Below are 23,580 nucleotides of genomic sequence, written 5' to 3' on the forward strand. Positions count from 1 at the left end.
AGACCATTAGCAAATTTAATCAAAAAAGAGAAAAGGAGAAACCACTTTGGAGGAGAAATAAGGCAAATAACCAGAAATGATTATACCCAACAAAACAGAAATTTTGCTGACAAATCCTACCCAATAAAATTGAGGAATAGCTATAAAGATGTAAAATATCTAAATTAACAAAAGAGACAGTTGAGAGTCTAAAAACAGCCAATCTTAGAAACAGAGTTTGAGAAAAAGCTATTCATGAACTCAAAAGGAAGAAATCTCTTATACAAGATTTAAAAGTGAGTTCTAATAAACATTTAGAGAACAAATCATTCCTGTACTACATAAATAAACTCAAAAAATAAAGATGGGGCAACTAAGTGGCACATTGGATAGAGAGAGCATCAGCCCTAAAGACAGGATGACCTGAGTTCAGATCCAACCTCAAACACTTGACACTTAATAGCTATGACTTTGGTCAAGTCACTTAACCCCAATTGTCTCACTAAAAAGATACAGTATCTCTACAACACTCCCTCCATTAAAAATGTATGGTCCCTATACCCAATCTTGGGAGGGGTTAAACTGAGAAAGAATTCTGTTATCATTAATTAATATCCTTACATTTTTAAAAATTATCAAAGAGACTAGTAATAGATTTAAAAAGATTCATATTTAAGTTATATTTATTCTTGGAATGCAAGTATAGGTAGGAAAGATATAAATCTAATGCATCATCTTAATAATAAATGGTAAAAATTACATGATTTTGTCAATGAATGCCAAAAAAGCCTTTGACAAAATATAGTATTTGTCTATGTTAAAAGCACTAGAAATGGGAAGAACTTTGCTTAAAATAACCAATTATCCAAACATAAGAACAATTTTTTTATAATGATATAAACCACTAGAAATGGCTCCAATAATTTTGAGATCAAGTAAACATATCCACAGTCTACACTAGTATTTTTAGCATTAGGAATGATTATACTATTAGACATTTGAGAGATGGTAGAACTTAAAATTGAGGTGGAAGGGGACTGGTCTTCGAGCCAGGAAGATTTGGGTTCAACTGTATGACCTTGGATAAATCACTTAACTTCTCAGTACTCTGGGGATCAATTTGAGACTGAAAGTCCCAGTTGGAGTTGGTAACCTATCAGTAGAGAGAGTATTTTCATCAGAGAGTTTTCCCTTTTTTTCATTTTTCAATGAAATCACAGGTCCAGTCCCTGATCCCTATTCTCTATATTTTGTAAGTATGTCTGTATATGCAGCTTTAGCAAAGTTGAATACAAAGTAATCCACTGAAATCCTCAGCAAGTCTATATTACTGAGAAGACTCTAGAAGAAGGATAGGAAAAAAACTTCATTTGAAAAGACATTAACTCTCTGGAAGTTAATTTACCCAGATGCTTCTTTTTTTTTAGGTTTTTGCAAGGCAATGGGGTTAAGTGGCTTGTCCAAGGCCACACAGCTAGGTCATTATTAAGTGTCTGAGGTCGGATTTGAACTCAGGTCCTCCTGACCCCAGGGCTGGTGTTCTATCCACTGCACCACCTACCCAGATGCTTCTTATGAGGTCTTTTAGAGAAACCATTATGAGATAATTTCTCCAGAAATAATGATTTCTTAACTGGGCCACACCAATATGGTAAAAATGACAACAATAACCAAGTCTCCCATCATTTGTTGTAAGGTTCTATTAATACCTCTTTGAAATTTTATTTTTTAAAACATGTCCATTTCTGAACACATTCTTACCCTCTCCCCTTCCCAGTGAACCATCCCTTGTAACAAAGCTTTTTTTTTCTAAAATATATTGCTTATTCTATATACTTTGAGTGCATTGTAGTCAGTAAAACATGTTTATTACTTATGCTTTTCTGCATGTGTCTGTAAAGTATTTTTGTGTCCTGATGCACAGCGAGTTTTTGTAACGGTGTTATAAACATTTTTTTAAAAAGATTTTTACCTTTTTTAATTATTTCTTTTGGAATACATTCAGAGTTGTGGGATTACAAACTTATAGGGTCTCTGCAATTGTTTTCTTAAAAAAATATTGTACTGGTGGGGCTAGGTGTGGATAGAGCACAGGCCCTGGAATCAGGAGGACCTGAGTTCAAATCCGACCTCAGACACTTAATAATGACCTAGCTGTGTGGCCTTGGGCAATCCACTTAACTCCATTGCCTTGCAAAAAAAACAAACAAACCTAAAAAATATTGAACCAAGGTGAGGTGCTACCAGAAACATTTGAGTTTATTACATTTTCAATATTTCACCCTTTCTTTGCTCGTTTTTAATGAGAAATTCTCTAATGTCTCTTCAGTGACTAGATTGTTAACAGAATTTCAAGTAGGCACTTTTTTTAAATCATGTTAAGGAAAAATTCTTCTATTACTTTTCTTTTGAAGATATTTTTGTTCATTTTTCAAAATCATGAATACATGCTGCTGTTTAGCAAATACTTCTGCCTATTTTTAGGATTCCATAATTTGAAACGTTTTTCTTATTGATATACTGTGTTATATTGATCACTGTTCTAATAGTGAACTATTCTTGCATTCCTGGGATAACACTTCTATGGTTGTGGTGAATAATTTTTGTCTGTTTTGTATTTTATTTGCTAATATTCCATTGAATATTTTTTCATTTATCTGTGAGCTTGGATCTGTCGTTGTTTTTTCAGTGCTATCTCTTGTTTAAAATATTTGGACCATATTTACCTCATTAAGATGAAATGGATATCATGTAATCACTTTCTGTGTTTAAAATCATTTTATGTAACATATCAATTGTTTGTTTTATTTTGTAAAGATTTGAAAAAATTTACTAATGAACCCAATTGGTCCAGATACTTTTTTACGCAACAGTTCACAAATGATGTATCTTATTTCTCCATCTGAAATTGATTTATTTAAGCTGCCTATTTCCTGTTCAGTCAACTTTAGTAATTTATGTTTTCATTCATTTCACTTAAGTAATCCCGCTTGTCGATGTGCTTCTTTGGTGCCTTCACAATCTTTTAGTCTCTTTTGCATTTATGGTCATCTCTTCTCTTTTTTTCTAATTTGTGTTTTATCTCTACATTTTTTTTTTAGTTTTTGCAAGGCAATGGGGTTAAGTGGCTTGCCCAAGGCCACACAGCTAGGTCATTCTTAAGTGTCTGAGACCGGATTTGAACCCAGGTACTCCTGACTCCAGGGCCGGTGCTTTATCCACTGCGCCACCTAGCTGCCCCTCCATTTCTTTTTAACAAGCATTTCTCTCTCTCCAACACCCTCTACCTCCTAATTGAATAATAATAATAATAATAATAATAATAATAATAATAATAAAACAAATCCAACTTCATAATAAAATCAAACACATTTCAACATTGTCCATGTCCAAAAACAGTCTCCCCTTTCTACCAGTTCTCTGGCAAGAGGTAGGTATCATGCCCCATGAATCCTAATTTGCCATTGCAATGATCAGAGTTCTATAGTCTTTTTTTTTTTTTTTTTTGGTTTTTACAAGGCAATGGGGTTAAGTGCCCCAAGGTCACACAGCTAGATAATTATCTAGTATCTGAGATCACATTTGAACTCAGGTTCTCCTAACTATAGGACTGGTGCTCTATCCACTGTGCCACCTAACTGCCCCTCTCTAGTTTTTCAAAGTTGTTTTTCTTTGTTGTCATTGTATAAAGATTTTAAAAGAATAAGGAAAAAAATTCAATCCAGCAAAATCAACTACCACATTGCCCATGTCTGACAGTGTTTTGTCATGTTCTGACATTATTCCATATCCAGTATCTTCTGCAGAGAGTGGAGGAAAGTTCGTTTTTTTCATCTATTTCCGAGGGTCAAACTTGATTATTAAGGATTCATTTCTTTTTTGTTCTCTTTGTTAACATTTTGTAGTCATTGTGTATAGTGCTTTTTATAGTACTGGTTCTCCTTACTTCCTTCTTCATCAGATCTTGTAAGTCTTTCCATGCTTCTTAGAATTCTTCATAGTCATTGCTTCTTACAATACAGTAGTATTTGTGGATCTTTACACTATCACTGCATCATTTTCCTGCATCATGGTTTGTTTAACATTTCCCCAACAGATGGACAGCTACTTGGTTTCCAGTTTTTTGTGACCATTAAAAATGCTGCTATGAATATTTTGGTATTTGTAGGACCTTCCTCTCTGTCCTTGATGTCCTTGTCTCCCATCCTATTTCATCAGATAATTAAAAGAAACCTGAACAACATCCTTCTATCAAAGGATACAAGCAGAGAACACAGCCATTTTATTTTGCGGATAATGTGAACAGCGGGGTTTCCAAGTTAATGGAAATCAGGTTCAGAATTCTCAGACATGGTGTCATTTAGTTCTTGAAGACTGACCCTGCCCAGACAGATCAAAATAATCAATGGACCATGGTATACCATACTCATTTTATTATGGATTCTGTAATATGAACCTTGCCTGTGACTCTCCATCTGTGAGAAAGACACACTGCAGTGACCGATAGAACACTGGTTGCATCTCAACAAGGAAAAATTCATATGAATGTCTTCTCTACTTCTCCATCACGTTGCTTTCAGGGAGTTGTGATCTTCCTTCCCTCCTTGCACTGGTATTTGAAGCCAGCACCATTCTACTCGAATTATGTCTGTGGGACATGCTCAGAGTTATCTTTTGGAATTGAACCCTATGTCTCAAGGGGCTTACTTAGCATGATGTTGAGGGACATTTAACAGGGGTCCTTCCTTTGGTACTAATTTGGGAGGATATGTTTTCTCTTTTGCTCTCTTTTCCCTACACATCCCCTCTATGTCTACACACTCACATATGCACATATATGTATGTATGGATCAGTACGAAAGTGAGAATTGGGGATAATGAAAGGGACCTATTGGGAATCTATTTGGCTTGAATGTTAGTGCTCTGGATCAAATTTTAGAGTTTTTCCAGAAGCCTTTGGCCATCACTGTGAATAGTAAATGGTTATCTGCAAAAATTGCTATGTCCCTTCATCCACACTAATGTAGCATCTGCCAGTCTCCTGGCAGATTGCAAATAGTAAACTGTTATTTGCAGGCATTGCTACATCTTTGAATATATGTAGGCAGCAGCCTTCATTTATACTTATGTAGCATCTGCCAGGCTCCTCTACTACTGCTGGGAACATCACTATCTACCATCTGAATCAGATATGGTGCTGCTTTGTATACATGGGTGTTGCTGATTCTGGGTACCAGAAGGCTGAAGTCTGTTTTTTCTTTTTTCTTTTTTTCCTGGTGAGTATCCTTGCCAATAAACAGCCTTGATCAACCAAGTGGTGAGGTTGGACTCTTTCCTTGGTTCAAACCCAAACTTGAAGCCAAAGACCTCCTGTGTGTAGCTGACACAGCACTTTTTTGATCCTTTCAGGTTTATATATTTGTGCTAGAAGTGTGGTTAACAGTTAATAGTCCCTTGGGATATCATAGCTTGGTAGCTGATCTGTTTCTCCTGGGTCATCTGGGGGAGGGGATGGTGATCCATGCTTTTTATGGATGGGGAAGGTCTAAGAGAGATGTGGATACAACTATAGAGGAGTAAGAGAAGCAGAGAAGAAGCAAGGGACAGGGGGATGAAGTAATTATACCAAAAATAGCTAACATTTATGTGGTGCTTCAAGGTTCACAAAGTGCTTTCTGTAGAAAATCTGCTCTGATTCTTATACCAACCCTACGGCGTAGGGACTATTAATTATGCCAACTTTATAGATGAGGAAATTGAGACTGAGAAGGGGTGAAGTGGTTTGTCAAGTACCCCACAGGTAGTAAGTGACTGACACAAGATTAGAGCTTAGGTCTTCCCGAACTCTAGTCCAGAACTCTACTGTTCACTGCATCTGCTGCTGCTGCTGTTTGTCCTTCATTTTCAAAGATCATATCATCAGGGAAGTGATGCCATAGCAAGTATATGAATTGGATTTGAGTGAGGGGAGTTGTGCTAAGTCACCAGCCTCACTTTCTCCTCCAGAGCCACCTGGGTCCAGATAGGAATCAGGATGACTGGAGATGGCCCTGGATGGGAGGCAGTCAAGGTTAAGTGACTTGCCCAAAGTCGCACAATTAGTAAGTGTCTCAGGCCGGATTTGCACTCCAGTCCTCCTGACTCCAAGGTCAGTGTTCTATCCAATGCACCACCTAGCTGCCCTTGCATCTGCTGAATCAGCAGATGAATCAGGTAGAATTTGATGCTGCCAGGGCAAGCAATCAAAATGTACCTGAGACTGTTCAGGTTGGGGGTCTACAGGAGATAGTGGATACACCCAGTGCTCTCTGGCCAGCAATTAGGGTGACTTTCAAACTCAAATTCAAATTCATTGGCCAACTTGGAGGCCTTCAGGATTTCAGTAGTGAAAAGTGCAGGCTTTCATGTGCATTCATATGGAGTGAGTCTAGTGGGATGGATGGGGACACCTGGAAGGGAATGACCTTGACTTGACTCCCTGCCCCAGATCCTCTCCCTTGAAGTTGTCATGGTCCCTCAGATTATGTCACTTGTCCTGTGGTTTGGACCAGAAGCTTCTAGCAAAATGTGGAAAGTCAGGCAGCAGCCTGGAAAACAAGAAATGATGACCCAAGTAAACTGCAGGGCTTGAGTCCTGTGAGTTTATGAATCAAGGTACAGGAAATCTGACTCTTGACAGCCCTGAAGCCATCGCCTCCCGGGCCCTCACCTTTCCCACAATTATATTGTGGGCTATGCTAAACTTAGCATTCTCCCTTATATATGATATAAAGATAAATAAACCTTTTATATAGGATAAAGGCTTTTTGTTGAGCTGACTGACTATTGGAAGGGGACCCTGAGCAGCCTGACTGATGAAGGCATACTGAAGGAGAGGGTATAGTGCTTAAGAGGCAGAGATGCCCAGGGGTCCCTTACCTTGCCATTGACATAATGATGTTTCTCAATCCTTAATCAGATTTCTGATACTAAAATTTCCCTTAATATCTGAAAAGCCTTTATTAAGGACTCCATAAGGAATATGAATACCTTGTTTTTACTAGCTATCAACACTACAATATAGCAAAGCTCCAAAAATTTTATACATATTCCATGAAAAAGATACTATTTTTGCAACACTGTTTGCTTGTTAGGACAGAATTTGGCATCATATTCCAAATCCAAGAGAATGAGAAACCATTTCCCCCACTTTTCAGCAGAGACAGAGTTAAGAATATCAATCTTGTTTTTCTATGCCTTCGGAAAACATGAGTATTTCCAGAAATTGAGTCACAAACCACATTCTATTCCAAAGATATGGTCTATCATAAATTGAAAAATGTACACACTCTTTAATTTTATGAATCTGTCCTTTTGCACAGAGAAAATCAATCTGTCCTACATGTGTCCGTGCCCAAGGAAAAATGTAAATTGGAGGGATGTTAAGCAGAAAAATCAGAGGTTTTTGAATCATCCCTTCACCCCATGGCCTAGTTCCCAAATTGACCAGGTGAAAGTAAAAATTTGGTATAGTTTAGGATAGGGTAAAAGAATTGGAAAGATAGTCAAGGACATGACCTAAGTAATGGCCACAAAAACGTCCTATAGGTCAGCACTGATTATTTTTCAGGAATTTGGGGGCGATCCTATTTTATTCAAGAAACAGTAATATTTTAATCCTAGTAAGCCCATTTAACTGCAAATCTATAATCTTGTTGTGTTTGCCCAAAATGTCAGAAGACTTGATATATTTTTTAAAAATCTACTTAAAGGGTATTGAATGACCTTCAGAGTTGGAGGCAGGTTTCACTTTATCCCTCAGTGGCCTCCTTGGGCTCTGAAGATGAGACCCGGGGGAAGAGTGACTCAGATCTGAGATATCCCTGGGTCTTAATTGGGTTTTCTCTTAAATAATCAAAAGTTTCACTGTTAGGCATGATGGGAAAATTTTGCAAGTAGTTTCCACACACATTCTGATTCAAATAATGTACTCTGGGAGATCATGTTGGTAGAATGAACTTTCACCATTCACATGAAGAACTCCTAATGGTTTTATATATTTGAACCTGAGAACAGACTGTATGGATTCTGCTCAGTTTCACTTTCTTGAAGCTGCCTTTAACCTTGCCACAGTCCTCCTGTCTGCAGGCCCATCTGTTTTGTTAGCAAGTGATCTAGGAGACTCCAAAAACAAGAGCCCATCCTTCTACTTCTGACAGCCTCAACTTTTCCATGAAATACCTTGGGTTGTCTTCAGACATATCTGGAGCCAGGCTGTAACTCAATCGTCCACACGGCCCACAGTCATGGGGTTGCCCATTTAATTAACATTGTTGTGGTCACATCAACCAGATTTACACAACAGCTGGGCTTCTTCTTCAACACACACTCCCCCTTATGTCTAGTTTCAGTTTTTTAAGATGGTATGTGCTTGCTGCTCATGTCTCATAAAACCAAGCCGCACAGTAAGAAAACCCATCCAAATCTCTCAATGTTAGGCCACTTTCAGACTTGGAGGGGGAGGGTGGGGAGAAGGTCAAGGGAGTGGGGGAAGGGCTTCCAAGATGGTTTCCTGAGTTGTCGTGGTTAAGGAGTGTGACCGAAATGAGGACAAAGGGAACGGAGTATAGCGAGACATTGCAAAAGGGAAGTTTAAGATTTTAAATCAATTTGAACATTAAAAGGAATTCAACAGCCTTTAAAAATTAATTCAGATCGTGATTTTTGAAAGAAACAGTAAAACTAGAACAACTGGAAAATTGTCATCCTTCCTTTCTAAGTTTACTTGCATTACTTTTGGTTAGAAAAAGGTCATTCCCGGCTTCAGCACCCTCCTTCCCTAGAACTTCCTGAGTGGCTCTGGCTGGTCACATCTGACCTCCTTATGTCTTTGAACCATTGCGACCTTAGATGTTTCTTTAACCTTTTGTCAGTTACAACACCCTTGAGCCATTTAAGGGATGAGATGACCCATTACAGTCATGCGGATTTAAAAAAAAAAGCTGACCCCTTGGTCCGGAGGCAACCAAATAGGCATCCCAAAGGTAAAAAGACCAAGAGAAAGAAAGGGACTGTAAAGTCTCAGGATTTCACTGGTGTTACAAAAATTTAAAAAAGGTCTGGGAAAGACTAAAGGTGGAGTTACTCCACCACAGACATATGTGTAAAAAAGACCTAGGGATGGAGAGGTCAGGGAAAACTCACCTAGGAGTAACCAATTGCAATCACACGTTTGTTCTGCTGCTTCCCTCTGCTGGCCAGTCTCTGACACTGCACCCCTCCCTCTCCTGCTCTCCCTCCTTCCTCTTTCCCTGATTCCCAGGTAATCAATAGTAAGACTGATGACCAGGCCTTCTGCTCATGATGGCCAGGAGCTGCCTGCCTCCCCCCCTTATTGCAGTTCTGTCACTAGCCAGCTCTTTGCAGTCAGAAATCACGGGTTCAGAGCTCCAAGATAACTTGAATAGCCTGCAGTGTCCTACCCTCCCCACCAACCTACTAGAGAAGGGCAGTGACTTGGCCAAGGTCACGTGGCAAGGTGATGCCAGAGCTAAGACAACATCCCCGGACCAGGACTCTTTCCATGACATTATTCATGGGAACTTGTGTCATTTATCTTGGGGAACATTGTTCAGGTGCCTACTCACTACAGTGTATTGGGCTGGGCAAGACAGCAAATGAAATGGAAAGAAGCCTAAATCTGGGTTCTGGAACTGAGTCCTGGGTTCAAAACTTACTTCTGACATTGACCCTATCAATGTATAAATCATGTCATCTGACTTTACCTCCGTGTCCCCATATGTAAAATGGGGGTGATGCTATCTGTCAGAACTCCCTCCCAAGATTGGTTCAGAAAGCAAAACAACTATTTTTCTAAATGAATACTGGCTATCCTTATTACTGAAGGAGAGACAAGTGACAAGCACAGGTTTGAGTGGAAGGAAGAAAGTGAGAGTTCCAGGCAAAGTGCCCTGGGAAATGAGAGGAGTCTGAGAACCGGAGGAGGGAGGCTCAGTCTGGGGAACAACTCAACCTCCCACTGTCTGTTTCCTTGGAATGCTGAAGGGGAGGGAATGTAGAAAAAAGACTGGACAAGGGCAAGGGGAGTGAGCCTCTGATGGCCCCTGCATGCTAGTCTAAGGCCTCTTCTTGCCTATAGACACCTGGGAGGCACAGAAGGTGTCTGAGCAGAGGGGTCAAGGGCCTGAAGCAGAGGGGAGAGACCCTGAAGGGAGGAAGGCCAGGGAGCAGATCATCACAATAGTCCAGGCAGGGAAGATGAAGGGCTACCCCAAGCTGGTGACCTTCAGGCTACCTTAATAGAAAGAGGAACCACATGAGGAGTTGAGGAAACAGATCATCCCCAGCCTGGAATGCAGCTGGAGAAGTCAAGGCTGACCCCCCAGGCTTTTGGGGCTTCTCTAACAACAGTCAGTCACCAGCACTTGTCCGATGATACCTTTATAGAACACTCCCTCCAATGGCTGGTTCAAGTGCCAACTTCTTGAGGTCAGATGTATGATGATGGAATGGCTGATTTCTTTGGACTCTCTTTGGGCTTGCCTAGGGTCTAGGTTAGTATCTGGTATACAGTGAGAGCTTAATAAATGTGGACTGGCTGCCTGGCAAGGTGTGGGCCTCCCCATCTTCCCTGGTCTCTGAGCTTGGATCTCTGCCCTCTGCCAGCTTTCTCTCAAGAGCTGGAATGTGGTGGTGTGGGGACCCAGGCTATGTCCGCAGTGACTGGGGGCCATCTCAGGAATTAATTACTAATCTCAGGAAGTAAGTAATCATTGCAGGAATAAGCTCAGGTTGCCTCTCCCTGCAGACATTCTCTTGTAGCCTAAATGGAAGAAGAGGGAAAATAGCCTCATATGATGGTGTTTCAGTGGCTGAGCTACTGGAATGCTTTCTATAAATTGGTCTTTAATATGAAAACCAGGGAAAATCAGCCCAGGTAATTAGGCAGTAATGGAGGTCTTGTAACTCAGGCTGCTAATAAAACAATAATGAATCGAAGGTCTAGCAAAATTGAAATACGCACAGTACCAAGGCTTGCCACGTGATGAGAAGTAAGTACCTCAGGAGGTTGGGAAATTCATTCCTGGGCTTTGGCTTCCAAGGAGTGAGTCTTCCTGAGGTCTCCCCTGTCAAAGTCCTGTCCCAGAGCCTCACTGGGGTGTGTAGGGGAGTTCTGACCACATTTACTGCAAGCATTATTGGCCCCATTTCCTAGATGGGAAAACTGAGGCCCAGGAGAGTAAAGTGGCTTACCCAAGTGCTCAAAGAAGGAAGTTTCAGAGCCAGTATTCAAATCCAGGTGTCTCCAGACTTCAGGCCCACCAGACATTCTACCAGGCCACACTGCCTCTGCCTCATCAAATTAATTTGCTGGATTGGTAGTTGGGGGCGGGGGGGTCAGAGGAGGCAGTGTGAACAGTTTTGATATCTTTTGTTTTTAAGGGCACATGTTCCCCCTGGCAATGCTCCAGCTTCTCCCTTTCCAGGGAGCTATTACCTATGACAGATACATTTTTCAGTGAAGGAAATCAGCCATGCCATCACCAAGCATCATTAGGTACTTTCTAGCACTGGGGAGACAAAGAACAGCCCAAACAACATTCCTGCCCTCAAGGAGCCTACACTCTAATGAAGGAGACAATATGGAAAGTAATATATATAGTGGAAAGTGGCCTAGATCTAGATTCTGGAACTTAGTCCTGGGTTCAAATCTTACTTCTGACATAGACACTATCAGAGGAATTAAGGGCCTCTCAAACAGAAGAATTAGCAGCTGGGGGTGGAGGGTGGGGAGAAGGAACCCAAGGGGAAAATTCAATCCACAAAATCAATCAACACATTAAAAAAATCTGACACTTAATGTCATGTTCTCCTTTTGTGTACCCCAAACTCTGCAAAGGAACAGAGTCAGGGTCTTCTCATATTTCTTCTCTGTGGCTAAGCTCATTCTTCCTAATTTCACAACATTCCTTTCTATGGGCTCTATTTCCCCAGGGCTGTCAGTAACTTCCTCAGACCTCAGTTTCTTCAACTGTAAAAGGAGAAGTTTGGCCTAGATGATTGATTACTAAGGTCTCTTATAGGAGTGTCTCCAAAGTTCAGATTTTTATGAATAAATGCAAAGAAAAAAAATGGGGCAGTGATTTGATAGGCTAAGGTAGGGAAATGTTGAAATGTCTCTGGGGGGAAAAGAGAAACAATAAAGATAGTTCTTTCTAGTTATTTATTGCAAGATGAACTTTATTTCAGCCTCAGAACAAAAGACAGTTAACCATTTTGTTTATTTTGTATATAATGTACTTGAATCTTCCAGGAAGCACATTTGAATCTATTGTCCTTCAGAATCTTGCAATTCAGATTAAAAAAATTGGTGGGATTGTGATTTGTTTTGTCTAAATTAGCAAATAGCCACAGTAGACTCCTGCCTGGAGATTTCCCAAACTTGAGGGGAGCTTGAAGGACTCTTACTCTTCTCAGGAAGAGAATTTTCCCTCTTAGAGCCTGTGGAGAGGCATGATTTTATAGAATATCAAGAGGAGGTTAAATGTTTTATAAGGCAAAACAACACTTGGTTTCAGAGTTAATACAGGACCCTGAAGAAGGACACCCCCCCTTCCTTGGCCCCCCATACCCCACCCAGGAGCCCAAGAACCATATGGAGGGAGGGGACAAAGTCCATACTCTGAAATACAAGAACTAAGAATGGAAATCAGATGGGGAAGCCAGCAGAGAGTTTGGCCCCATTTCCTTTTGCCCTCTGAGACATGATAACTTTCTATTACTTAAGAAGACTTCTCTTATTGTTTCCACTATTGCATGCCTTCAAATACTTAGCTTAGTTACCAGATCTAAGACTATACACTCCTTGGACCCAGAAACTAAAGAACCAGTATTTCAGGGGGGCCTCTTGGAGGAAGGGATGGGCAATAGAACTTTGAGTTAGGAAGACTCCCATTGCAGTTTTGACTTAGATACTTTCTAGCTATGTCACTCTGGCCAAGACATTGAAACTCTCTGAGCCTCAGCTTCTTTATCTATAAGATGTGATATCATTGACTTCATCAGTTGCTCAAGTTTGGGGTGGCGAGGTGGTGCAGTGGATAGAGCACTGACCCTGGAGTCAGGAGTACCTGAGTTCAAATCCAGCCTCAGACACTTAATAATTACCCAGCTGTGTGGCCTTGGGAAAGCCACTAAACCCCATTTGCCTTGTAAAAAAAATAAGTTGCTCAAGTTTTACGAGGTTGATCAAGTGAGATAATATATAAATATATAATGGGTCGAAAGCACTTTCCAAGGAGCTATTAATTTGAGGCTTCATGAAAGAACCAAAGAGTTCAGGTCAGCCTTTAATTTGGGCCAGCTTTGCCAGATGCTAGAGCTATGAAGAGAAAAGTAAATTTATGTCTAATGGGGAGACAAGAGACATAGTTGTAACTTTATCCACATTAACCCCAATACGTACAAAATGCTGTGCCTTAGTCAGAATAACCAGAAGGCCAGTATGATTTAGGTCACAGAGTTTAGAAAGAGGAATAATATGGTAGAAGACTGGAAAGGTAGAAAGTGGCTTGCTTGTAATGAGCCTGAAAAGCCAGATGAGCTTCTCTGTGATCCTTGAGGCAACAGGGAGACACTGGAGTTTGCTGAGCAAATGGATGACTTGGTGAAATCTGCACTTTCAAAAACCAACTTTGGCATTTATATGGAAAATGTCTGGGAATGGGGAGAGCTTTGAGGTGGGAGGCCCAGAATCACAAGAGGGGTTGTGTGAATGGTGTGGAGGTGTGTAATCAGTGTGGAAATGTGAAGAAAACAAAAAATAGCCAATAGTAACTAATTAGATATGGGAAGCAAGGGAGAGTGAGTTTCTGAGGATGAAAGGTTACATAGTCTGGAGGATGACTGAAGTTGAACCAGAAGGCTTAAAAGGAGCAGTTTGGGGCGGCCCAATAACCATTTTGATTTTGAACATAGTTAGTTTAAGACATCTCTTGGAACTCCCGTGTCAACATCTTAAGGATAGCTGGTAACAAGGAATTAGACTTCAGAAGAGAGACTAGTGATGGCTGCATAAACCCGGGAGTTATTTTCACAGAGCTGGTAAGTGAATCCATGGGATTTGATGAAATCAGCAAGTAAGAGAGCATAGACAGAAAATTCAAGCAGGGCCCAGGACAGAATCTTGGGGGGACACTCGCAGTTAGGGAGTGTGAGTTAAATTACAATGCATCAGCAAAGGAGACCAAAAGGGGCTGGTCAGAAATGTAGGAGAACCAGGAGAAAGCAGCATCCCCCCAAATCCAGGGAAGAGAAATTATTAACAGAGAGACAGCTATCGCTGGGGTTGGAAGTCTGAGGGTGGAGGTGACTGAACCCACTTATGTGAATATAGATACCTATAAAGGCAGGGGGTAGTGAAACCTCAGGAGCAAGGTAACAGATTACAACCTCCAAAGTTAAAGGATCTGAAGAGCAAGCAGGATATTCCAGTCTCAGGCTAGAGATTCCTGCCTCCTCTGAAAGGTAAGAAGGGTCAAGGAGGGAGGACATTGAAGCTTTAATACTGAGGTGTGACCCAAAAGAACCGTACAAGCAGGTTCCTCTCTGCCTCCTGCTGACACCCATCCTTCCCTCCCCCTCTTTCTGCTCATCTTGCTTTTGCTTCCCCTGATTCCCAGGTAATCAATAGAGAGATGAATGACTAGGTCTCCTGCTCATGATGGTCAGGGGTTGCCTGCCTCCCTCTTTATTGCAGCCCTGTGCAGTCAATCACAGGGGATCAGAGTTTCAAGGCAACTTGAATATCCCCCTCCAAGGCCCCGGACCTTCCTTCTAATGATTGGTTAAAGTGCCAGCTTCTTGAGGTTTAGCCTAGGGTCTGGTACACAGTAAGAGCTTAATAAATGTGGACTGGCTGCCTGGCAAGGTGTGGGCCTCCCCATCTTCCCTGGTCTCTGAACCTGGATCTCTGCCCTCTGCCAGCTTTCTCTCAAGAGCTGGAATGTGGTGGTGTGGGGACCCAGGCTATGTCCACAGTGACTGGGGGCAATCTCGGGAATTAATTACTAATCTCAGGAAGTAAGTAATCATTGCAGGAATAAGCTCAGGTTGCCTCTCCCTACAGACATTCTCTTGTAGCCTAAATGGAAGAAGAGGGAAAATAGCCTCATATGATGGTGTTTCAGTAGCTGAGCTACTGGAATGCTTTCTATAATTTGGTCTTTTATATGAAAACCAGGGAAAATCAGCCCAGGTAATTAGATAATAATGAAGGCCTTGTAATGATAATGAATGGAAGGTTTAGCAAAATGGCAATGCACAAAGTACCAAGGCTTGTCACATGATGAGAGGTACCTTGGGAGGTTGAGAAATTCACTTCCTGGGCTTTGACTTCCAGGGAGTGAGTCTTCCTGAGGTCTCCCCCCATCAAAGTTCTGTCCCAGAGCCTAACTGGAGTGTGTAGGGGAGTTCTGACTGTATTTACTATAAGCATTATTAGCCCCATTTTCTAGATGGGAAAAGTGAAGGCCAGAGGATGAAAGTGGTTTGCCTAGGGTCCTCAAAGGAGGAAGTTTCAGAACCAATATTCAGACTCTAGATCCAAATGTCATTCTACCAGACCACACTGCCTCTGCCTTATCAAACTAATTTGCTTGATGGAGGTGGGGGAACACTACTAGCAATATAAAAAATAAATTCTCATTTTAAGGGCACAAAGATTCAACCCCATTGCTTCCACTTCCTGCCCAAAGAATTACCTCATATAACAAAGAACCTTTTTTTTTTTTTTTGGTTTTTGCAAGGCAAATGGGGTTAAGTGGCTTGCTCAAGGCCACACAGCTAGGTAATTATTAAGTGTCTGAGATCCGATTTGAACCCAGGTACTCCTGACTCCAAGGCTGGTGCTTTATCCACTACGCCACCTAGCTGCCCCAAAAGAACCTTTTTTGAAAGAAATAAATTAGTAGATAATTATTCTTGAACACATCAAGAAAGGTAAAAGGCCAACCCTACCCACAAGGAGCCTATATATATATATATATATATATTTTTTTTTTTTAGGTTTTGCAAGGCATATGGAGTAAAAGTGGCTTGCCCAAGGTCACACAACTAGGCAATTATTAAGTGTCTGAAGCTGGATTTGAACTCAGGTCCTCCTGACTCCAGGGCCGGTGCTCTATCCACTGCGCCACCTAGTCACCCCAAGCAGCCTATATTCTAAAGAGGGAGACAATGTGTAAAGAATTTTCCATCTGCAAGATATATACTGAACAAACTGTAGGGAAAGCTTGGGGAGGAGGCATGGGGGAGGGAGTCCGAAGGGGGAAAAAAATCAGCCAAATCCTCCCCATAGTGCAAACTTCTGCCTTTCTCTATCCTGCCGTGGGCCCCTGCCTCTGCCCAGGAGTGTCTGGTGTCTTTTCCCATCTTCTCCTGGGGCCAAGCTTACTCTTTCTATAATTCTGATTACTGATCAGGGAGGGAGAGGAGGCTCTGGCTCTCCATCCTATTGCAGTCATCCTAATGATCATTTTCTTGCCTCTGCTTACTTCACTCTATATTGTGTGTCCATCTGTGTCCATGATGTTTGTCTTCTCCTACAACCAGCCAATCAACAAGACTTTATTAAGGCCCTACTGTGCAAAGTATTGTACTAAGCACTGGAAATTCAAAGAATATTCTGGGTCACATTCATGTCCCATAATTTGTTTAGCAATAGCTTCATCAATGGGTATTGAGTTTCTTTCTAATTCTTTGCTTCTACGCAAAATATTTTGGCTTATACAAATTCTTTCTTTTTGTCATTCACCTTCTTTGGAGTTTATGGCTGGCAAAGGTATCAGCATTCTAGTGACTTTCTTTGGGTGATTCTCAATTGCTTTCCCAAAGAAACATCAAGAATGCTTCAGTATTAGGAGCGGCTAGGTGGCGCAGTGGATAGAGCACGGGCCCTGGAGTCAGGAGGACCTGAGTTCAAATCCAGGCTCAGACATTTAATAATCACCTAACGGTGTGGCCTTGGGCAAGCCACTTAATCCCACTGTCTTGCAAAAAAAAAAAAAACAACAAAAAAATGAAGAATGCCTCAGTGCAAAGTGTTACCAGTTGGAAGGAGGGCTTGTGTAGACAGTGGTGACCCTTGAGTGAGTGAGCGAGCCTGGAAAGGAGCTGGGGGTGGCAAAGGAGAGTATTTCAGGCCCAGTGGATCACTTATGCAAGGTCATGATGGGGCACAGCAGTAGACCAAGTTGGCTGGCACTTGGTATGATTGGTGCCTTTCCAGATGCCCCTCACCTCTAAAATGCTGTGATTCTTTGGTGCTTTGATCATATATCTCAGGACAATGCCACAAACTAGCAATAAATAACAGTAAGAGGATACTGGAGGAAGCTGCGGCGGAAGTTGTGAGGGAAGAGAAAGAGACCTGTATATCTAATGCAAAAGATGGAGGGGATTATTGTTTCTCAGCCTAAGTATCAGAGAAAAGACAGTATTCTGCATACCCTGTATTTGTGAATCTTCCACATTCACATCTGAGTTTATTTTCCTTCAGATTTTGCAAATGAGATATCAAAAACTTAGATGAGAATATCTCTTGGCCCAAATTACCCAACAGGAAAAAAAATCTGACTACACTCTTGGCTAGGGCTACCCCAGGTTGAGGGGGAAAAGTTTAACAAACATAAAGGCATTCTTTTTAACAAAACTGCTAACACTTTTCAATGACTGTTCTTTTCCTACCCCTAATAGAACTTTCCCTTTGTGACCATGAATTACAGTTAAGCAAAACTAATGAAAAGATTGACCATTTCTGAGAACGTCACATTCTGTGTCTACAGCTCACTACCTCTCTGCCAGCATCATTTTCCCTTAAAGTATTTACAGTGAGGGCAGCTAGGTGGCACAGCAGATAGAGCACTAGCCCTGAAGTCAGGAGGACCTGAGTTCAAATTTGGCCTCAATCACTTCATAGTTGCCTAGCTGTGTGACCTTGGGCAAGTCCCTTAACCCTATTGTCAAAAAAAAATTCACAGTGCATTGGAATTGTGTATTGTAGCTATTTTTTTCATAGAAAATAGATGTTTTTCGCCCTCTGATTTACTGCAAAGTTTGTCCTATTTCCCTTTATATGGGGACTTTCTGTGTCTGCAGATCCCCTATGATTAGAGTTTATAACATCTCTCAATCTGTTTCCACTCTGGAAAGCACTGATCTGGATCATTCATGGCCAAGAAACTACTGAACTGAAACATCCAGATAACTGAGCATCTACAGGTGATCTGGAACTGACTCTTATTGAAAGCCTGTCGTAGGGACAGTTAGGTGGTGCAGCGAATAGAACACCAACCCTGGAGTCAGAAGGACCCGAGTTTAAGTTTGACCTCAGACACTTGACATTTACCAGTTGTGTGACCCTGGGCAAGTCACTTAACCCTGATTGCCTTGCCAAAAGAAAAAAAAGAAAATGTTAATACTACAGATTAAACTTGAAAGTATGTCCAATGTACATTTTTTTCTGGAGAGATAGTTGTTAAATATTTACCTGTACACTGTTAATTGAGCCTCAAGAGGCTTTTGTTCCCCTCCTCACCAAATTGAGTATTCTTTGTGAACTGATGTTGTTATTCAGTCATTTTTTCCAGTTGTATCTATTATCCCATTTTAGGGTTTTCTTGGCAAAGAAATTGGAGTGGTTTGCCATCTCCAGCTCATTTTACAGGTGAGAAAAATCAGGCAAACATGGGTTAAGTGACTTGCCCAGGGTCACATAACTAGTAACTGTCTGAGACTGGATTCTAAAGCATGAAGATAAGTCTCCCTGACTTCTGGCCCAAAGGGCTTTCCACTGCAGCGCCACCTAGCTGCTATTCCTTTCTTTTATCCTGTTGAGAAAGTGGCTATAGATGGCCAATCTAGAACCTAGACAAGGACTTACAACCAAAGAGCCTCCTATTCACCACCCAGTTAGCTAACTGGAGCCATTTCTAGTACATCTCCTTGTAGACCACAGTCTCCTCAAGGCAGTTCCCTTAGACACCTTTAGAAATCTCTTTCTTCTCTCTAAAGATTTATCCACACTGTTGTATTGGCTCCTGCGGTACAGAGGAAGGAATGTTTAGTCTGGAGGAGGTTCAGATTGTTTCTTTTGCTTATTAAGTGTAGGACTTTAGGGCAAGCCACTGAACTCCCCCAGACCTCAGTTTCCTCCTCTGACAAATGAGGAGGAGGGTTGGCATAGATGACCTCTGTAAGTCCTTCCAGTTTTCAATCCTCCACATCCATGAAACTGAAATTTCACATTCCAGCTTGCTCCCACCTGTTGGGAGAGAAAAGTTAGCCGGGTTCTGACTGCTCTCAGGCACCCATCTCCCATGTCGCTGCTTGAAGAGGATGAGAAGCTGTTGAGGTCATGGTAAAGTGTGACTTTCTAAGCATCTGGCCTTAAGTAGTGAGTGATGTTGGCAGGGTTCAAGGCCTGGGGAAAGCTGCCAGCACCTGTGTTTCATAAATTAGTCAGCTGTCACATAGCAGGTGGGAATGTGGAACCATGAGGCAGCTTTCCCTACAGGACTGCAAAGTGGGGTGAAGTCTTAGGCTCTGGCTAACATCAAAACCCCAACACAGTCTCAAGGCCCCTTTCTCTATGGCCATGTGGGGGATCCCCCAACCCTCAGAGTTTGGTGGGGACCGTCAGTCAGTGTCCCCCAAAAGGTCATTTGACCTCTGCTCAAGGGCCTCTAGGGTGGAGCCAAGGCCATTTGACTTTGGGACAGCTCCAATGGCCAAGGAGCTTTTCCTTACATGGAGCCCAAATCTGCCTCTCTGTACCTTCCAGCCATTCCTGGAGTTGGGCCCCCTGGGGCCAAGCTGCAGAATGCTAATCCCTTTTCCATATGACAGCCCTTCAAATACTTGAAGAGCCTTGTAATGCCCCCACTTGGGCATTTCTGTAGGCTAAGCGTGTAAGGGCCCTTCTGTCGATCCTTGTATGGTGTGATCCCTACTCCTCTCACCATCCTGCTCACCCTTCTCTTGTTGCTCTCAGCTCTTCAAGGTCCTTCCTCCAACGGAAGGCCCAAACTGGATGGAATAGTCCAACTTTGGTCTGCCCAGGGCAAAGATCCCTAATGGACCATTACAGTGAACTTAAGGGATATGGAGAATATATGGGTATATCACACATATATTTAATTAATATATTAAATGGCCTTACTAGGTCACACGGGTATTTTTTTGAAGCAATGGGGATTATGTGACTTGCCCATGGTCACACAGCTAGGCAATTATTAAGTGTCTGAGGCCGGGTTTGAACTTATGTCCTCTCAACTGGAGGGCTGGTGTTCACTGAGTTACCTAGGCAGTGGTAACTTTGCACCTCACTTAAATCGAACTTACTTGCATGCCATGGAATCACCCACATGATATCATGTTTTCTTCAAGAATGAAGGAAAAATATCAATCATATACATCAGGGCTTGCCAAAATGTGGTGATTTCATACACCTGTGGGTTTACTAAATGCTTTAATGGATGAAGCTGTGCTACCCCAGAGCTCTCATTAAAATGCCAAATCAAAATATATTGTTTATTATTTCAATAAAAACTTTTAAAAGTAAGGTTGGACAGCCCTTGTATATATACATACATATATATATATATATACACATATAATCATATAATTTTTAAGAGTCATAGATGCAGGACAACTCGGTGGTACAGTGGATAGAGCATCAGTCCTGGAGTCAGGAGAACCTGGGTTCAAAACCGGCCTCAGACACTTAATAATTGCCTAGCTGTGTGGCCTTGGGCCAGTCACTTAACCCCATTGCCTTAAATAAATAATTTTTTTCCAAGGCAAATGGGGTTAAGTGGCTTGCCCAAGGCCACACAGCTAGGTAATTATTATGTGTCTGAGTCCGGATTTGAACCCAGGTACTCCTGACTTCAGGGCTGGTGCTCTATCCACTGCGCCACCTAGCTGCCCTTATAAATAAAATTTCTTTAAAAAAAGAATCATAGAATCAATGAATCTCAGAGTTCCTAAAACACAGATCTCAGTGTCACTATTCTACTCAAACATCTTCAGTGACTCCCTCTTGCCACTAGAACAAACTTCAAACATTTCAAGCACTCAATACTTTGACTTCCACCTGTATTTCCAGTTTCATTTCATATTACCTGCCTTTATGTACTCTGCATTCCAATTAAGCAGGCCAGCTATCTGTTCCTTAAAGCACCATTTAATTTCCCACCTCCATTACTCTGCCCAAACTATCCTTTGTGCTCCACTATAAAGAATCCCTAGAATCCATCAACCCACAGTTTAGATGCCAAGCTCTCGTGAGGTTCCTTTGAACTCACTTCCCAGCAGTCTACCTTGTTTTCTGCCTCCAATCTCTCACCCTGGTAGCATTCCCAGTGCCTGGCGTGCTGCTCAGCATACACTAGTTGCTCACTAAATGCTTGATGAATTGAAAGGACATCCGAGGTCTTCCAGGCCAGTGTATGCCAACATCAAAGAGCGTTGTAGGTTCTCCCAAAACCCAACTCAATGTCTTCAGAAGAGACAGAAGCCTGGACGTGGGAAAAGTTTCGAACTCTGTTAGCCTGGCGATCCCTCCTCATCTCAGTGGAGGACCTTCCTGCAGACTAGTTTTGCATTGCATTCTTTCCATAGGATACCTCCTAGGGTACAAATAAGCCATATACAATGGAAATGGATGTACAAATAAGCTATATACATTGGAAAAACCAACAGAAGTAAAACATGAGAATAAAGAGGGGTCACACAGCTTGGAAGGAGGCAGAGTTTGAATATCAAACCAATTTCCATGACTCCCCTGGGCATTAGTGAGAACGAAATGAGCTAATACTGTGTGTCCATGGCTTTGCAGCATGCTAGCCAAATGAAGGACAACCTTGCTTCAATCACATGAGCTTCCTCCCTGTCTTGTGGAAATCTTGTCATACATCTGTCCCATAACTCCTGGAGACTCCTATCCCAGAGACCCAGGGAACTCTCAGCTTTTCTCAGAAGATGAGGAGTTGGCCATCATCCTGATGAGAAAGATGGCTGACTTAGAGAAGGTCTTCTCCTCAGCTCAGGCCCTGAGGGTCTGGTCTCCCTCTGTCCCAACTCTGGTAGGTTCCCCTTTGAATAAAGTGTTGGCATGCTAAAGAAGAAGGGATCACCTGGCTCAGTGTTCTCACTGTACAGATGAGGAAACTGAGGCCCAGGAAACGAAGGGATGTGTTAGAGTCCAGAAACTGTAAGAGGTGGAACCAGACTGAGGACCCAGGCTCTCTGACTCCAAATCCAGGTGCCTTTGTCTTCCCAATCCATACCTATGGTGACTGGCACAATCATATTTCTTGGCTTGTATGGATGATAACTCTCTGCATGGGAGGCAAGCCATGCTTGTAGATTGGAGGCAGAAAGCATCATCTTTTCTTTAAATGGTAGTGAGTCCCTGAGCTTCCAACTTGAAATCCCCCACCTCCCAATGCTGGTAAAAGGGAAACTGTCTCACTGTGGGCTTCTGGGCTGCCATTGACTTTGGCAAACAATTGAGTCATCACTTAGAAACCCCTATTAGCTTCGGGGAGAGCAGCAGTATCTCTTTGTTATTGATATTTCATTCTATTATTCCATTTACATGTCATGAAAGTTTTTCAACATTCATTCACTTGCATATTTAAAAATTTCACATTTTTCTACCACCCTCCCTTCCTACCCCCTTCCCCTCAGCAGTGAATAGTTCTGGTAAAGTTGTACATTTATGTTTAACATGTTTTCATAGTAGTCATTTTATGTATAAGGAATTACGACTAGGGGAAAAGAAAGAAAACCATGGGATAGGAAGGAAAAAACACAAAAGAGGTTTTAAAAAAGTAAACATAGTATGCATTCAGATTCAGTGTTTTTTTTGTTTTTTGCTTCCTCTGGATGTGGATGGCATTGTCCATAAGAGGTCTCCCAGGGTTGTGCTAGCTCTCAGAACTACTGAGAGGAGCTACAGCTTCATAGCTGACCAACTCATCATGTTGTTGTTAATGTGTACAGTGTTCTCTTGGTTCTGCTCCCTTCATTCAGCATCAGTTCCTGTAATTCTTTCCATGCTTCTCTAGAGTCCAACCATTCACGGTACTCCATAACATTCATATACCATAACTTGTTCAACCATTCCTCAATGGAAGGGCATCCCTTTGATTTCCAATTCTTTGCCACTGCAAAAAGAGCTTCTTTAAATATTTTTGAGCTTCTCACATTTTTTATGATTTATTTTGGATATTGGCCTAGATGGTATTGCTGGATCAGAGGGTATAATGAGGGCAGCCAGGTAGCACAATGAATAAAGCACTGACCCTGGAGTCAGGAGAACCTGAGTTCAAATCCAACCTCAGACACTTAGTAATTACCTAGTTATGTGACCTTGGCCCAAATCATTTAACCCCATTATCTTGCCAAAAAAAAGCCCAAAAGCTGAAAGGTTGATCAGTTTTATTGCTGTTTGCCTTCTAATCTTGGTTGCATTGTTTTTATTAGTGCAAACCTTTTTTTTTTAGGTTTTTGCAAGGCAAAATGGGGTTAAGTGGC

General features: G+C 41.7%; 1 protein-coding gene across 7 annotated transcripts in view; it reads left to right on the top strand.

The window, feature by feature from the left end:
- The window catches only part of GPR50 (G protein-coupled receptor 50), a 153,795-nt gene that overhangs the window by 65,303 nt on the left and 64,912 nt on the right, over positions 1 to 23,580 (top strand). For 2 of the 7 annotated variants that reach the window (XM_074204262.1, XM_074204265.1), the window contains exon 1: positions 12,651 to 14,082. The exons of the other annotated variants lie outside the window; for them this stretch is intronic. The gene's annotated coding sequence lies outside the window, so the exon portion shown is untranslated. Of the gene's footprint in view, positions 1 to 12,650; positions 14,083 to 23,580 lie in introns of those variants that run through there. 7 annotated transcript variants of the gene reach the window in all.

This window comes from Macrotis lagotis, chromosome X (assembly GCF_037893015.1).
Source record: "Macrotis lagotis isolate mMagLag1 chromosome X, bilby.v1.9.chrom.fasta, whole genome shotgun sequence".
NCBI classification, from domain to species: Eukaryota; Metazoa; Chordata; class Mammalia; order Peramelemorphia; family Peramelidae; genus Macrotis; species Macrotis lagotis.